Below are 17,715 nucleotides of genomic sequence, written 5' to 3' on the forward strand. Positions count from 1 at the left end.
TTGAATGTAGTTGCAAAAACCTCAGAAAGGCGGTATATCAAGTCCCATTTCCCTTTCCCTTATGACATCACAATATCAGAAGTGAGCCAAGTATTGGGCAATCAAGCCATTGTGACATCACTGATGAGGTTGGCTCTTATTGGTGGAATGAGTGGAGGAGTAGCCTAGTGGTTAGTGCAGTGGACTTTGATCCTGGGAAACTGGGTTCAATTCCCACTGCAACTCCTTGTGACTCTGGGCAAGTCACTTAACCCTCCATTGCCCCTGGTACAAAATAAGTACTTGAATATATGTAAACCGCTTTGAATGTAGATGCAAAAACCACAGAAAGGCGGTATATCAAGTCCCATTTCCCTTTCCCTTATGACATCACAATATCAGAAGTGAGCCAAGTATCGGGCAATGAAGCCATTGTGACATCACTGATGAGGTTGGCTCTTATTGGTGGAATGAGTGGAGGAGTAGCCTAGTGGTTGGTGCAGCAGACTTTGATCCTGGGGAACTGGATTCGATTCCCACTGCAGCTCCTTGTGACTCTGGGCAAGTCACTTAACCCTCCATTGCCCCTGGTACAAAATAAGTACCTGAATATATGTAAACCGCTTTGAATGTAGTTGCAAAAACCTCAGAAAGGTGGTATATCAAGTCCCATTTCCCTTTCCCTAACCACTTTAGCATTTCCTCATACGGGAGCAGTTCCATCCCCTTTATCATTTTGGTTGTAATTTCTTGAACCTTTTCTAATTCCAGTATACCTTTTTTGAGATACAGTGACCAGAATTTCACATAATACTCAAGGTGAGGTCACACCATGGAGCGATACAGAGGAATTATGGTCTTATTTTGCATCCCTTTACTAGTAATTCCTACATCCTGTTTGTTTTTTTGGCTGCCACCGCATACTGGACAGAAGATTTCAGCGTATTGTCTATAGCAACACCTAGATCTTTTTCTTGGGTGCTGACCCCCAAGGTGGACCCTAGCATCAGGTAACTATGATTCGGATTATTCTTTCCAATGTGCATCACCTTGCATTTGTCCACATTAAATTTCATCTGCCTTTTGGATGCCCAGTCTTCCAATTTCCTAAGGTCTTCCTGCAGGTTTTCACAATCCGCTTGTGTTTTCACAACTTTGAATAGTTGTATGCCATCTGGACATTTAATCACCTCACTCGTCGTTCTGATTTCCAGATCATTTATAAATATGTTAACTACCACTGGTCCCAGTACAGATCCCTGTAGCACTAATGCGTAGCCAGCAGAGCAGGGTTTAACTAGGCTGGAGACTATCGTGCCCAAGTCAAACCCTTCGGAATGTCAGGTCCACCCTGAATAATACCATTCCTATCACGATATGCACAAAATTAACTCATTTGGATACTTTACCCCAAATGACCTCTTATTCTAGAAAGTTCTTACATGAGACCGTCTGGAGGAACTGCACTGTTGGAAAGTTTCAATTGTAATAAAACAAGCAGCTCTCGTTACTGTGCAGGACGCAGCAATGGCGGGAAAACACCCGGAGCCTACAGCTGGTTTTCATATGCGAAGGCTCTGCTCTGAGATTAATGAAAGCTTTTGGATACAGTTCTTCTAATATTTTGTCTTGTGGTTTTCTGGGACAATTTGTGTTGACACTGAAGGAAAAACAATTGATGCAGCACTAAAGCCTGTCCTGCTCCTTGGAGAAGGGCAGAATCAGTGCTCGAAATCACTTTGTGATATGTATAGAAATAAATACTGCTTTGGATGCACTTTTTTAAATTCTCTTCTGCTTTTCTGTCCTAATTCTGGTTCCTTTCATTATTCTACTGCTTCTCTTATTTGTAAAAGTGTAAACGGCTCCTATGAGGAAAGGCTAAAGCGGCTGGGGCTCTTCAGCTTGGAGAAAAGGCGGCTGAGGGGAGATATGATAGAGGTCTATAAGATAATGAGTGGAGTTGAATGGGTAGGTGTGAAACGTCTGTTTACGCTTTCCAAAAATACTAGGACTAGGGGGCATGCGATGAAGCTACAATGTAGTAAATTTAAAACGAATCGGAGAAAATCTTTCTTTACTCAATGTGTAATTAAACTCTAGAATTCATTGCCAGACAATGTGGTAAAGGCGGTTAGCTTAGCGGAGTTTAAAAAAAGGTTTGGACAGCTTCCCTAAAGGAAAAGTCCATAGACCGTTATTAAATGGACTTGGGGAAAATCCACTATTTCTGGGAAAAGCAGAATAAAATGTTTTTGTACATTTTTGGGATCTTGCCAGGTATTTGTGACCTGGATTGGCCACTGTTGGAAACAGGATGCTGGGCTTGATGGACCTTTGGTCTGGCCCAGTATGGCAATACTTATGTACTTATGTATGTACTAATGGTACACTCCTTGTAGTGGTCTATCAAATAAAGATGAACTTGACATAGGGGGAGTCACTGAAGGGTTTATTTCATCTACTGTAGTGTTAATTCACATAGATTATTGTAATGCTATATAACAAGGCCCGATATTACCAACTCAAACAACGTCATGAGGTATTGAATACAATAGCCAAGGTGGAATATTGAAAAAAGGGAGTGCGATCATGTGACGTGTAGTTCGGTTGAACTGCACTGGCTCCCGATTGTCCAGAGGCAACACTTTAAAGTGTTGTCCTCTAGTATAGCAGTGTTTGCTCTTGGGTAAACCAGTGTGTTGGTGAAGCTCCCTACTATACGGCAGGTTTAGCACCCTGTTCTTCAAGGGCCTAGTAAATTTTATTCTACATGAAATGTACTAGTATTGTTACCCAAGAGCGAGTAAGATAATATTAGTTAGACAGCAGTCTCTTTTGTTGCCATATCAGATTGCAACAGCTTGATATTCTTTACCTTGACATTGGATCATGCAATCAATGAACATTCTACCTGTCTGTCATGACATTTTCCACGACTTTGTAGAAGCTGTGAACATGTCCATCATGACATAGCCATGAACTTTGTAAAAGGTGAGAACATTCTTCCTGTCCATCATGACATAGCCATGAACTTTGTAAAAGGTGAGAACATTCTTCCTGTCTGTCATGACATTTATCATGACTTTGTAAAAGGAGTGAATATTCATCCTGGCCATCATGACACAGCCATGAACTCTGTAGAAGGTGTGAACATTCTTCCTGTGCATCATGACATAGCCATGACTTTGTAGAAGGTGAGAACAGTCTTCCTGGTCTTCATGACATAGCCATGAACTTTGTAAAAGGTGTGAACATTCTTCCTGTCTGTCATGACATTTACCATGACTTTGTAAATGGAGTGAATATTCATCCTGGCCATCATGACACAGCCACGAACTCTGTAGAAGGTGTGAACATTCTTCCTGTGCATCATGACATAGCCATGACCTTGTAGAAGGTGAGAACAGTCTTCCTGTCCTTCATGACATAGCCATGAACTTTGTAAAAGGTGTGAACATTCTTCCTGTCTGTCATGACATTTACCATGACTTTGTAAATGGAGTGAATATTCATCCTGGCCATCATGACACAGCCACGAACTCTGTAGAAGGTAAGAACATTCTTCCTGTGCATCATGACATAGCCATGACCTTGTAGAAGGTGAGAACAGTCTTCCTGTCCTTCATGACATAGCCATGAACTTTGTAAAAGGTGTGAACATTCTTCCTGTCTGTCATGACATTTACCATGACTTTGTAAATGGAGTGAATATTCATCCTGGCCATCATGACACAGCCACGGACTCTGAAGAAGATGTGAACATTCTTCCTGTGCATCATGACATAGTCATGACTTTGTGAACAGTGTGAATATTCTTTCCGATCACATACACACCACAAGGTGCAGCAGAGGTGAATTTAAGGAAACCCATGCTGAATGTAGAAATTTATTTCATACCTATGTGACAATAGACTTCTTAGGAGGAATTTTAGAACTGGCACCTCCAGTTACAAACGTCAAGTCCACGCACTGAGCATCAATTCTGTAACAGCATCTGTTCTAGAATACTAGTGTAAACCCAAATTGGCGTGCCTAAATTTAGACATGACCATTTTATGCCAGGTCAGAGATGCGCATTAATGGGCAAAGTACATAACTTACATTATTCTATGTGTTGCGTGCATATGTTGGAGAAATGCCCGCACCCTTCCCATGCCTTGCCCATGTGTATGCCTCTTGCACTTATACATCATCTGAGGGGTCTTTTTACTAAGCAGTGGTGAGCCCACCCTGGGCTTACCACGTGCCAATCAGGAGCTTCCGCTGACCCAATGCAAGTGCTGGTGGTAATTCCACCCCCAGTATGCAGCATTTACGGCGCTAGCAGAAATATTCAAAAAATATTTCCACAGGGGGTTACCCGGCAGTAGTTGGGCAGTGCCATGTGCTACCATGTTGCCGCTAGGTTAGCGTGGAGCCCTTGCTGCCACCTCAGTGGGTGGTGGTAATTGCTCCCCCCAGGGGCTTAGCCAGACTTCGGTGGGAGAGGGGTCCAGAGCCCAAGGTGAGGGGGCACATTTTAGCCCCCCTCGGCGCCGATGACCCCCCTCGCCATTTTTGACCCCCCCACAGCTGCCACCACCACCTTTGACCCCCCCATGCCAACCCTTTTGACCCACCTTCTCGACGCTGCCAATCCTCCCCCGCCACCACCGTCGGGTACCTTTGCTGGCGGGGGTCCCCAACCCCCAACCCCCATCAGCCGAAGTCCTCTTTTCCGGCGCGGCCGCGTTGCTGATCTGCAAGGCTTCTGTTTCTGTGAGTCTGATGTCCTGCAGGAGAGAGGGAGAGACCCCCTTTACCGGGCCCCCCTTGGAGGCCCGGGCTGGGGAATTTTGCCCCCCTGCCACCTCTTGGTGGCCCTGTTTCAAAGCAGCTTCCCTTTCAGGTCAGTGTGTGTGTGGGGGGAGGGGGGGGTGCAATCCAGGTACTGTGAAGGAGGAGCAGATCGCTGGCCTGGAAGAATGTGAGGGGTTTTGAAAATGAAATCCCCACCCTCAACCTAATCCTGTGCTCTTTGCCTTACTGGTAAAAACACCTACTTCGTTGCCAGAAAATGTAGTAAAAGCAGTTAGCTTGTGGGGTTAAACAAAAAAAAAAAGTTTTGGATGGCTTCCTAAAGGAAAAGTCCATAGATTTTTTTTTATTTACATTTGTACCCCACACTTTCCCACTCATGGCAGGCTCAATGCGGCTTACATATACAGGTACTTATTTGTTCCTGGGGCAATGGAGGGTTAAGTGACTTGCCCAGAGTCACAAGGAGCTGCCTGTGCCTGAAGTGGGAATCGACTCAGTTCCCCAGGACCAGAGTCCACCACCCTAACCACTAGGCCACTCCTCCACTGTTGCTACTATTTGAGATTCTACATGGAATGTTGCTATTCCACTAGCAACATTCCATGTAGAAGTCGGCCCTTGCAGATCACCAATGTGGCCGCGCAGGCTTCTGCTTCTGTGAGTCTGACGTCCTGTACGTACGTGTAGGACGTCAGACTCACAGAAACAGAAGCCTGCGCAGCCTTCTACATGGAATGTTGCTAGTGGAATAGCAACATTCCATGTAGAATCTCCAATAGTAGCAACATTCCATGTAGAATCTCCAATAGTATCTATTTTATTTTTGTTACATTTGTACCCTGTGCTTTCCCACTCATGGCAGGCTCAATGCGGCTTACATGGGGCAATGGAGGGTTAAGTGACTTGCCCAGAGTCACAAGGAGCTGCCTGTGCCTGAAGTGGGAATCCAACTCAGTTCCTCAGTTCCCCAGGACCAAAGTCCACCACCCTAACCACTAGGCCACTCCTCCACTGTTGCTACTATTTGAGATTCTACATGGAATGTTGCTATTCCAACATTCCATATAGAAGTCGGCCCTTGCAGATCACCAATGTGGCCGCGCAGGCTTCTGCTTCTGTGAGTCTGACGTCCTGTACGTACGTGCAGGACGTCAGACTCACAGAAACAGAAGCCTGCGCAGCCTTCTACATGGAATGTTGCTAGTGGAATAGCAACATTCCATGTAGAATCTCCAATAGTAGCAACATTCCATGTAGAATCTCCAATAGTATCTATTTTATTTTTGTTACATTTGTACCCTGTGCTTTCCCACTCATGGCAGGCTCAATGCGGCTTACATGGGGCAATGGAGGGTTTAGTGACTTGCCCAGAGTCACAAGGAGCTGCCTGTGCCTGAAGTGGGAATTGAACTCAGTTCCTCAGAACCAGAGCCCACCACCCTAACCACTAGGCCACTCCTCCTCATTATTAAAATGGACATAGGGAAAAGCCACTGCTTAGATAAGCAGCATAAAATGTTTTGTACTTTTTTGGGATGTTGCCAGGTATTTGTGTCCTGGATTGGCCACTGTTGGAAACAGGATGCTGGACTTGATGGACCTTTGATCTGTCCCAGTATGGCAATACTTATATACTTATGTACCCACATGACAAATGATACAGTTTTCAAAATACATTTTACATGAGTAAGATCTCATTGAAAACAGCTTCCTATAGGGGGAATTCTATACATGACTTCAGCATGTAGAACAGTTCACAGACCATATAGCACCTGCCTTTATGTGATATGTCCATAGGGCGGGGGGGGGGGGGGGAATAGGAGGAGCAGGTGCTGGAACTGTCACTTATGCAATGTACTTTATAAATACCTTTTGCCTTCTTATTCGGACTTTTGGAAGAAATTGAAGACATATCTGTTTCAACAGTACTTACTACAATAATCCCCGCCATACTGGGAAAAGACCAAGGGTCCATCAAGCCCAGCATCCTGTCTCTGACAGCGCCAATCCAGGCTTCAAGAACCCGGCAACCCCCCCCCCCCCCCCATTTTTTTTAAAAATAATGTTCAATGGACTTTTCCTTCAGGAATCTGTCCAAACCCCCTTTAAATTCCATAAGGCCAGCTGCTGTCAGTACTTTCTCCGGCAATGAGTTCCAGAGTCTAACTACACGTTGAGTGAAGAAAAACTTTCTCCTATTTGTTTTAAATCTACCACATTCTAGCTTCATCATGTGTCCCCTGGTTTTGTTGTTGTTTGAAAGTGTAAACAAACGCTTCACATCTGTCCGCTCTACTCCGCTCATTATCTAGTACATTTCTATCATATCATCCCTCAGCCGCCTTTTCTCCAAGCTGAAGAGCCCTAACCTTCTCAGCCTTTCCTCATAGGGAAGTTGTTCCATTCCCTTTATCATTTTCGTCACCCTTCTCTGCACGTTCTCCAATTCCTTTATATCTTTTTTGAGATGCGGCGACCAGAATTGGACACAATATTCGAGGTGCGGTCGCACCATGGAGCGATACAACGGCATTATAACGTCCTCGTGTTTGTTTTCCATCCCTTTCCTAATAATACTCAACATTCCGTGCGCTTTCTTAGCTGCCGCAGCACAATGAGCAGAAGGTTTTAGCGTCTTATCAACGATGACTCCCAGATCCCTTTCTATGTCCGTGACTCCTAATGCGGAACCTTGCATGACATAGCTGTAATTCGGGTTCCTCTTACCTACATGCATCACTTTGCACTTGTCAACATTGAACTTCATCTGCCACTTGGACGCCCAATCCCCCAGTCTCGCGAGATCCTCCTGTAATCTTTCACACTCCTCCTGCGACTTGACGACCCTGAATAACTTTGTGCCATCTGCGAATTTAATTACCTCACTAGTTACTCCCATTTCTAGCTCATTTATAAATATGTTAAAAAGCAGCGGTCCCAGCACAGAGCCCTGCGGGACCCCACTAACTACCCACGGGACCCCACTAACTACCCTTCTCCACTGAGAATACTGATCATTCAACCCTGCAGTTACTGCATTAAACTTCAGTCTGGACTGCAAAGAATAAACTGGGCCAACTTCAGGAAATATTCATAATTCAATACCCAGGAAATGTCCATATTGAGAACATACTTAAATTACATTAAACATTTCTTAAAGTGTGGACAGGCACGTGGGATCTCTTAGGGTTAAGGAGGAGATGGTGGTTGCTGTGGATAGGCAGACTGGATGGGCCATTTGGCTGTTACCTGCCGTCATGTTTCTATGTTTCTTTCTAGATATTTATCTCGAGTAAAGTGATGTGGTAGAGTCGTGTTAGACCACTTTTAAAGGTAGTAAATAGAAATAAAAGAAAAACAGAGAAAAGAAAATAAGATGATACCTTTTTTATTAGACTACTACTACTACTACTATTTGACATTTCTAAAGCGCTACCAGGGTTACGCAGCGCTGTACAATTTAACATAGAAGGACAGTCCCTGCTCAAAGAGCTTACAATCTAAAGTTATTTATTAGACTAACTTAATACATTTTTTTTTCTGATTAGCTTTCGAAGGTGACTCTTCTTCGTCAGATCGGAAAAATCAGATATTTATCAAAATTACTCCCAAAACTTTAAGGGAAGACTCCAATGGGAAATGAATATCATCAATACACAGACTATTCTCACATCCTCCACTCATCTTATTACTAAAAACGTTGCTTTCTCCTTGTTCGTTATAAGTCTAAAAGTGGGTGTCCATTCTTCTATTTCTTTAACCCTAGATGCAATAGGGATGACATTCAACAACTGGCCTTCGAAAGGAATAAAATCTTGGAGCAGAAGCAAGCCACTGTGTCTATTTCCCCCCAGAGCCCAGAAGTCTCTGCATGAGCGGAGTAAAACCAGGGCTGCCTGGGTTAATCAGTTTTTGATGGAGCTGGTGCAGGGGGCAGAATTGTAGGTGTTAAGTTCAACAGTAGGAGGGATTTTGGCCCTGTTGGTCCCCTCGTGTTGCCATGCCCTGTGCTGCAGAGAGGAAATTAAAACTGTGTTCCCTTTTCTGCATAGATGGAGAGAGAGAGGTAGACTATTTAAACGTACACAAGAACTAAAACTAATTATGCTTGTTCAGCCTATAAGCAGTGAAAAGAGGGCCTTGTGCTACTGCTGTCTATTTGCCAAGTCCTTTCAGATGTAAACTTCCCTTTTCTGGCAGCACCATCCCTCTCCCTAATTAGAAGGGGCTTTTCTTGCTGTAACCTCAGACTCCAGCCTCCTCCTGACCCAGTCCGGGGACTCTGGGCCTGGCGTTGGGAGTGGTCAGGGGCTGAGTCTGTGGGAAATGTTTTTGGCTTCCTGAGCGACAGCCACAAGATCCTGTAGTCTTGGAAATGAAAGGGGAGGGCTGAGGTTTCCAAAATGGTCTAAAGGGATCTTTCTTGGATGGTATCTGCCTCTGGGGAGTTGAGGGGGGGGGGGGGGGGGGAGACCAATCCATGGGAATGGCAGTGAGGGGGATGCCTGGCTTGTGAGTGACTGGACACTTCACCACTTTCCTTTTGAGACCGGCGCTAACCGGTTGGTAATCAGCATTGTACATGCGTTAGACCGTTACCGTCCGGTTAACACGTGAGACTTTACCGCTAGGTCAATGGGTGGCGGTAAGATCTCAGGCCCAAAATGGATGCATGCAAATTTATATTTTGCCGCACAACCATTTTCAGCCAAAAAAAAGCGTATTTTTTTTGCAGGCGCACTGTAAAATGGACCTGAACATGTCCAATACACGTGTCTACACCAGCGTGGGCCACTTTTCGATGCACCTTAGTAAAAGGACTCTTTAATTTACATCTAGCCAGTAATGTATCCCCCATGTTATCACCATTTTTTAAAAATTTAAAATGTTTATTTTCATTATGGAACAGAAATTATACAATTTTCCACCAATGAACTAGACACAAATATCCATTATTTGTTTATTGCTGATGTTCCATCATCCTGCATATTTTTCCAAGGAACCCCAAGAGAATTAACAAACTCAACCATCTCTCTCCTCTCTGACCTTCAGAATAACAATTCTGACTCTTCCCGCCACACCTAACCCCTCCCAAACATTCCCATACAGTATCATTAACTACAATTCCCCCCCCCCCACACACACACTCCCCCCCCCCGCGCACAATTCCACCCCACCCAGCCTCAGCTAGTCTCAGGAGCAGAAGACCTGACGGAGAGGCAAAGCCAGAATCTCTGCATATTAAACCACTGGGCTGGACTCAGGCAGAATGATTTAAGGGCTGATATTCAATGCAACATGGCCTTATTAAATCCAGTCTGAAAGTCCACCCTTTTAGGGTTGCTTTTAAATCATAACCCTTTATTCTCCTCTTCATACACATGTGGTTTGTATTTATTTCTCATAATAAGCGAAACACTCTAATTCTTGTATTGGTCCTGTTTGACTGTCTTGAATAGATTGTAAGTTAGAACATAAGAGTAGCCATAGTGGGTCAGACCAATGGTCCATCTAGCCCAGTATCCTGTTTCCAACAGTGGCCAAGCCAGGTCACAAGTACCTGGCAGGAACCCAGATCGTGGCAACATTCCACGTAGAACCCCAAAGAATAGCAAGATTCTAGAATCCTAAAGAGTGACAAGATTCCATGCAGAATCTTGAGTAGAGAGATGTGGTAGCCGTGTTAGTCCACTTTTAAATGTAATCAAGAGAAATAAAACAAAATAAAACATGGAAAAGAAAATAAGATGACACCTTTTTTATTGGACATAATACATTTTTTGATTCGTTTTCGAAGGCAGCCCTTCTTCGTCAGATCAGAATAAGCAAATGTTGGTAGATGACAGTATATATAAGTGAAACATCAAAGCATTTCAATGACAGTCTGAGGGCGGGTTTAGGTGAGAGACAGGGAGAGTCGGGTGGATGAGGGACAGGGAGATATGCATGGAGATAGGAGGGTGACAAATCAGTACAATTTTATGGTTTATAATGGGCTAGAAAACCCAGATCTTTGTTAAGTCCTGTCTGGTGGGTGTCAAAATATTTAATCATTCTGACTTCAAAGGTCTTACATTCCTGTATTGTTTTAAAGTTTCCTTTTAGGATTCTTACCATGCAGAATCTCAAAGAGTAGCAACATTCCAATGTTTCCTTTGTGAACTGAAACTGCCTATGTTACATAAGAACATAAGAGTAGCCATACTGGGTCAGACCAATGGTCCATCTAGCCCAATATTCTGTTTTCCAAACAGTGGCCAAGCCAGGTCACAAGTACCTGGCAGGAACCCAGATCATGGCAAGATTCCATGTAGAGCCCCAAAGAGTAACAAGATTCCATGCAGAAACCCAAATAATAGCAACATTCCATATAGAACCCCAAATAATAGCAAGATTCTGGAATCCTAAAGTGTAACAAGATTCCATGCAGAATCTCAGAGTAGCAACATTCCATACTACAAATCCCAAGGCAAGCAATTGCTTCCCATCTCTGTATCAATAGCAGACTATGGACTTTTCCTCCAGGAACTTGTCCAAACCTTTTTAAAACCCAGATACACTAACCACTGTTACCACATCCTCTGGCAAAGAGTTCCAGAGCTTAACTATTTGTTGAGTGAAAAAATATTTCCTCCTATTTGTTTTAGAAGTATTTCCAAGTAACTTCCTCGAGTGTCCCCTAGTCTTTGTACTTCTGGAACCAGTAAAAAATTGATTTAATTCTACTTGTTCTACACCACTCAGGATTTTGTAGATCTCAATCATATCTCCCCCTCCTCCGTCTCTTTTCTACGAGCAGGGACTGTCTCATACATTTGTGCTTGTCTTCAGCGCTGCACTAATAGCGCTAAAGTAATACTGGTTATATCTGGTTTATTCAAAAAAGAGAAAAATTAGATCCCATTAAAGTTAACTAAATAAAGTGCCGAATATTGGCTCTCACTGGAGCATACCTCTCGTTCCTCCTCCTTTGAACTAATTTGCCATGAGAAGAACAAATTCTGCACTGATAACAGCAGAAAGGTGGTGATTTATCAAAAGAATGCACACTGCAGCAATGATGGTATAAAGGTTTTGATTTAACAAATGAGAACTGATAACTCTGCAAAGCTGGTGATTTACCAAGGAAGCTCACACTGCACCGATAACAGATGCAAGCTAGTGATTTACCAAAGGAGATCACACTGCACTGATAACAGAAGCAAGCTGGTAATTTACCAAAGGAGCTCACACTGCACCGATAACAGACGCAAGCTAGTGATTTAGCAAAGAAGATCACACTGCACTGATAACAGACGCAAGCTGGTGATTTAGCAAAGGAGATCACACTGCACTGATAACAGATGCAAGCTGATGATTTAGCAAAGGAGATCGCACTGCACTGATAACAGACGCAAGCTGGTGATTTAACAAAGGAGATCACACTGCACTGATAACAGATGCAAAGCTGGTGATTTAGCAAAGGAGATCACACTGCACTGAATACAGACGCAAGCTGGTGATTTACCAAAGGAGCTCACACTGCACCGATAAGAGACACAAGCTGGTGATTTAGCAAAGGAGATCACACTGCACTGATAACAGCGTCAGGAAAAAAACCCCACAGCAATGTTTTTGGCTGTGACCATGAAACACAAGCATTGCAGTGGTCCATTTGGCTGCCAGAACTGTTCAGTCAGAATTAAAGGCCCAATCCAAGCACACCCCTAGCTTGGCCCAGTTTGCTCTGGGTGTGCACATGGTGCCAGATGCACTTAGTATACAGGTCAGAATGTGCAACGTGCGACTCTGTGACACTTGTTTAAAGTTAAACTTCAGCATGATTAATGAGGTACCCGGCGGCGTTACAGTTTGCTGTGTGAGGCTCTGTGTGAGCCTGTCAGAACCCATCAACGCTGGCCTGAAAGCAAAGTGCAGGCTCGACCACGCTTCGTACATTGGCTTTCTGAAATGGATGGGGACGGGAAGGGGGTCTCTGTGACAGATTATTTAGAAACCGAGCCGTTCAGGGGTTTGGTGGGTTGTATTAATGTACAGGAATGAGCTGCTCCTGGTGCTTGAATGACACAGGTCTTCTACACCTTTGGGTTACATGACAAAACGTTACTGCATACCCAGGGCATGGTGTGTGGCTTTTGTAAATGTCAAGGAAATGAAAGAAGAAAGTAATGGAATGGGGAATAACAAAAAAGTTTATTGTAGTTATAAAAACTAAAAGGTGGGACGGAGAACCGGGGACGTTCAGGGTTCAAATCGCACTGCCATCCCTTGTGACCTTGAGCAACTCACTTAACCTTCCAATGCCTCAACTACAATATTAGACTGTAAAACCTCCAGGGCACATGAAAATAACTACGAACCTCCTTCTGCTCAGAACAGGCATCATGTGGATAAGGCTAGGCTTCAAAGCAGAGGTGACGCTTGTACAGAGAGAGTTGTGTTTTTATTGCCCTGTAGAAGGAGCCAGTACTGTAGATTTATTTTTTACGTGGACAGACAGTGTGTGACTGTGACCTACACATAAGAAGGAAATATAAAAAGGGGCAATTCTAGAAATCGGAGGAAGGCGGCCCCTAGGCATGTCGAAGTGGCAAGAAGGTAGCACCAAAATGCCATAGTGTCCGACTGCAAAGGGGGGGGAGGGGGCACATGTGGGCAGTTCTTGGTCGTGTCTCTCAGTTATGTGCAGAGTTCATGGGCCTCACTTGCTGTCTCTAGGCCAACTTACACTTGCTGTTCAGATGGAATCGATGACGCCTACATATGACTGTGCCACTGTTGACCTTATGCTCCTATTCTGCAAATTGTATTGGCAGCCAATTTTTTTTTTTTGTTACATTTGTACCCTGTGCTTTCCCACTCATGGCAGGCTCAATGCGGCTTACATGGGGCAATGGAGGGTTAAGTGACTTGCCCAGAGTCACAAGGAGCTGCCTGTGCCTGAAGTGGGAATCGAACTCAGTTCCCCAGGACCAAAGTCCACCACCCTAACCACTAGGCCACTCCTCCACTGTTGCTACTATTTGAGATTCTACATGGAATGTTGCTATTCCACTAGCAACATTCCATGTAGAAGTCGGCCCTTGCAGATCACCAATGTGGCCGCACAGGCTTCTGCTTCTGTGAGTCTGACGTCCTGCACATATCAGACTCACAGAAACAGAAGCCTGCGCAGCCTTCTACATGGAATGTTGCTAGTGGAATAGCAACATTCCATGTAGAATCTCCAATAGTAGCAACAGAATCTGAATAGTAGCAACATTCCATGTAGAATCTCCAATAGTAGCAACATTCCATGTAGAATCTCCAATAGTATCTATTTTATTTTTGTTACATTTGTACCCTGCGCTTTTCCCACTCATGGCAGGCTCAATGCGGCTTACATGGGGCAATGGAGGGTTAAGTGACTTGCCCAGAGTCACAAGGAGCTGCCTGTGCTGGGAATCAAACTCAGTTCCTCAGTTCCCCAGGACCAAAGTCCACCACCCTGACCACTAGGCCACTCCTCCCCTGTGTTCAGCCTTTCTTCATGAGATACTCATTCCACCCATGGATCTATATAGAAACATTATAATAGTCTCTGTTTTAATTCTCCACTTTGCAAATGGTTTTATTCCATGGGCCTGGGGGGCATAGGGCCACCAAGCCCTGGCCCAAAGCTCAAGGAGCACATGTTAAAGGTCCCGGCACCCTTAAGTAATAGCAGTGGCCAGAATGTCCCCCAAGCTGAAACCTCCACGGCGGGCCCCCAAATCAGGACCTCCCATGATGCCCCCTCCCAGACACCCCAACTTAAGGGTCTCTCTTAACTTAAACCACCCCACCTGAAAGTTTTGTCTCCCCTACCAGAAGGGCTCCCTCAAAGGCATTATACCCCCCCCCCCCCCACTACGGCCTACTTTTGTCAAATCCCTAGTCCCTACTGATCCAGGCAAGAATGATCCCCAGATCCTCCTGCTCTTGCCAGTGCTGTCATCCAAAAGTTTCAGTGACCCCTAGTGATAGACATGTGGTACTACCGCTAGAGCTCATCCACCTCAGGGGAAGGCAGTCAGGGGCACCAAAATGCAGTGAATAGATTGAATTATAGCATTGAGCCTGCAGAACCATCCAAAAATCATTCAGAGGCAATATATAATTTAATCAATACGAAACGCAATTTATAATGTGCAGCTTTTGCCCCAGTATTAATTGCTCTACACATTGTAAACTTGGAATTAAGTATAACTCCCAAACTTTTTACTTCCCCAGGCAGGCTATCAGTTCACAGACCCAGACTCACAGCAGGAGCAACTCATTCACCCAACTCAGAATAGCTCAGTTTTCTCACAGTTCAAATCAAGCTTGTTCCGGGCCAGCCAACAATGAACTGTTTTCATGCATTCAGCAACTCTTTCACGAGCAACCGAGCTCTCGAAGTAACTGGCAAAAGGAGTTGCACATCATCTGCATACGTTCCATGTGTAATACTTCGCCCGACGGCCGTAAGTAAATGTTGAACAAGGTGACTGACAAAGCAGATCTTTGTGGGACCCTAGTCAGCACAGGCATCTGAACTGAAGTCTCACGTCCCCTACAAAGCACAACCTCCACCGGGAGGCCATTCCACGCCTCCACCACCTTTTCCGTGAAATAATACTTTCTTAGGTTACTCCTAAGCCTATTCCCTCTTAACTACATCGTATGCCCCCTCGTTCCAGAGCTCTCCTTCAGTTGAAAAAGGCTCTCGTCCTGTACATAAATGCCCTTGAGATATTTAAACGTTTCTATCATGTCTCCGCTCTCCCTCCTGTCTTCCAGCGTATACATGTTGAGGTTCATAAGCCTGTCTCTATAATTTTTGCGTTCAAGACCACATACTAATTTCGTAGCCGCCCTCTGGACCGACTCCATCCTGTTTATATCTTTCCATAGGTGCGGTCTCCAGAACTGCACGCAGTACTCCAAATGGGGCCTCACCAGAGACTTATACAACGGCACTATCACCTCCTTTCTCCTGCTGGTCATCTCTTTTACCTGCTTGCACAACTCTTAGGATGGCTCTGGTCTGGCATTGTATAAGTTTCAATATTTCTTTTCACACCACTTTCGAGTCTGGAATCCACCAGAAACTTCAGTCGACAGGCAAGAAGAAATGGATTTAGTCCTTAGAAGGTTACCTGCATTGGCCACTGTTGGAGACAGAACGCTGGGCTTGATGGTCTGACCCAGTATGGCTTGAAAGGGAAAAGGGCATTTGCCCAGTGGCGTACCAAGGGGGGGGGGGGAGCGGTGGGGGCGGTCCGCCCTGGGTGCACGCCGCTGGGGGGGGGGGGGTGCCGCGCGTCTGTCGGCAACGCTCGTTCCCTGCTCCCTCTGCCCCGGAACAGGTTACTTCCTGTTCCGGGGCAGAGGGAGCGGCACCCCCCCAGCAGGTAAAAATGCACCCGGGGGGGGAGTGTCATTTTGCCAGGGGGAGGTGTCCGTCGTTTCGCCGGGGGAGGTGTCCTTTCGCCGGGGGTGGGGGGTCACGCTGCACCCGGGGGGGGGGGGGGGGGGCGCATCGGCGATCCGCCCCGGGTGTCAGCCACCTTAGGAACTCCACTGCATTTGCCATCTCTCATCTATGCCTAGCTGCCATATTCCTGACTGTTAAACTGGGATGCGATGCAGACTGAGGCAGCACCAGACAGACAAAAGATTGAAAACCAAACAAGCGGTGTGAAATGAAATGTTGAAAATTAAAAAAAGAAAATGTAATTACTTCCGTCTCTCGTTACCATGTGGCTCTCCCGTGGTCCCTAAACACAACTTTCCTGACTACCTCTTCATTACTGGACCTTTTTTTGGCAGTCCTATTTCTACAGAAACATCCTTAGAGGCTTTGAATAATTATCCTTGCATTAAAAAAAAAAGAAAAACCATTCCCTGGGAAAACAGTGCTGTTCACAGTGTCTGGGGAAGGGAAGGAGAAGAGAGGAGACAGAAAGGGAGGGACAGATTATATCGTCCCTTTTTTCAAATTTCATCCATTATTTAAACACTGTTTCTTCTGTTAAGAGTAGCATTTTGTTAAGTATGTGTTTATCAGGGTAGTTTTTGAACAAGGCACCTAAATTGTGTGGCAGTGAAGAACGTAAGGCAGGGGCGTAGCTACGTGGGGCCACGGGGGCATGGGCCCCCGTAGATTTGGCCCTGGCCCCCCCGCCAACCCTCCCCCGCTGCCACCGCTGGCAGGGCTCCCCAACCCCCGCCAGCCGAAGCCCTCTTCTCCGGCGCTTCTGTTTCTGTGAGTCTGACGTCCTGTCAGACTCACAGAAACAGAAGCCTGCGCGGCCGTGTTGCTGATCTGCCCTGTCGGCTCGGCTGGCTCCCTGCTCCCTCTGCCCCGGAACAGGAAGTAACCTGTTCCGGGGCAGAGGGAGCAAGGAACCAGCGGAACCGACAGGCGTGTGGCTGCTCTCTGCACCCTCCAGCAGCATGCACCCGGGGCGGACCGCCCCCACTTCCCCGCCCTTGCTAAGCCACTGGAGCCCTGCTTTCATTTATGTTATCAATGAAGTTTTTGGCAGGTGTGAGAGGTCTCGGCTACCTATGTTATGCTTTTTATAATTTACCTCCTTAGTACAGTGTAATAATACTTCTCATTCCATTATTAGTATCATGCTGAGAGCTGTTATCTCTTTAAGTGTGTTTGAACATTCTGCACTGATAAGTTGTTAGCTTGACTGGAAGCTGATATTAATGCAACACGTTAAATCTTTATCTGAAATATCAAGTAAATATCTCTGCTACTGACTTACCCCCCTGTTTACTAAGCCACGTGGCAATGCCGACACAGCCCATTAGCGCTGCTTAGTAAACAGAGGGATTAATATGACTATATCACATGGGGGCGGATTTCAAAAACATATACACTCTAATTCTACATATGGCATTCAAAATTACCTGCAC

The sequence above is a fragment of the Microcaecilia unicolor genome, chromosome 8, assembly GCF_901765095.1.
Source record: "Microcaecilia unicolor chromosome 8, aMicUni1.1, whole genome shotgun sequence".
NCBI classification, from domain to species: Eukaryota; Metazoa; Chordata; class Amphibia; order Gymnophiona; family Siphonopidae; genus Microcaecilia; species Microcaecilia unicolor.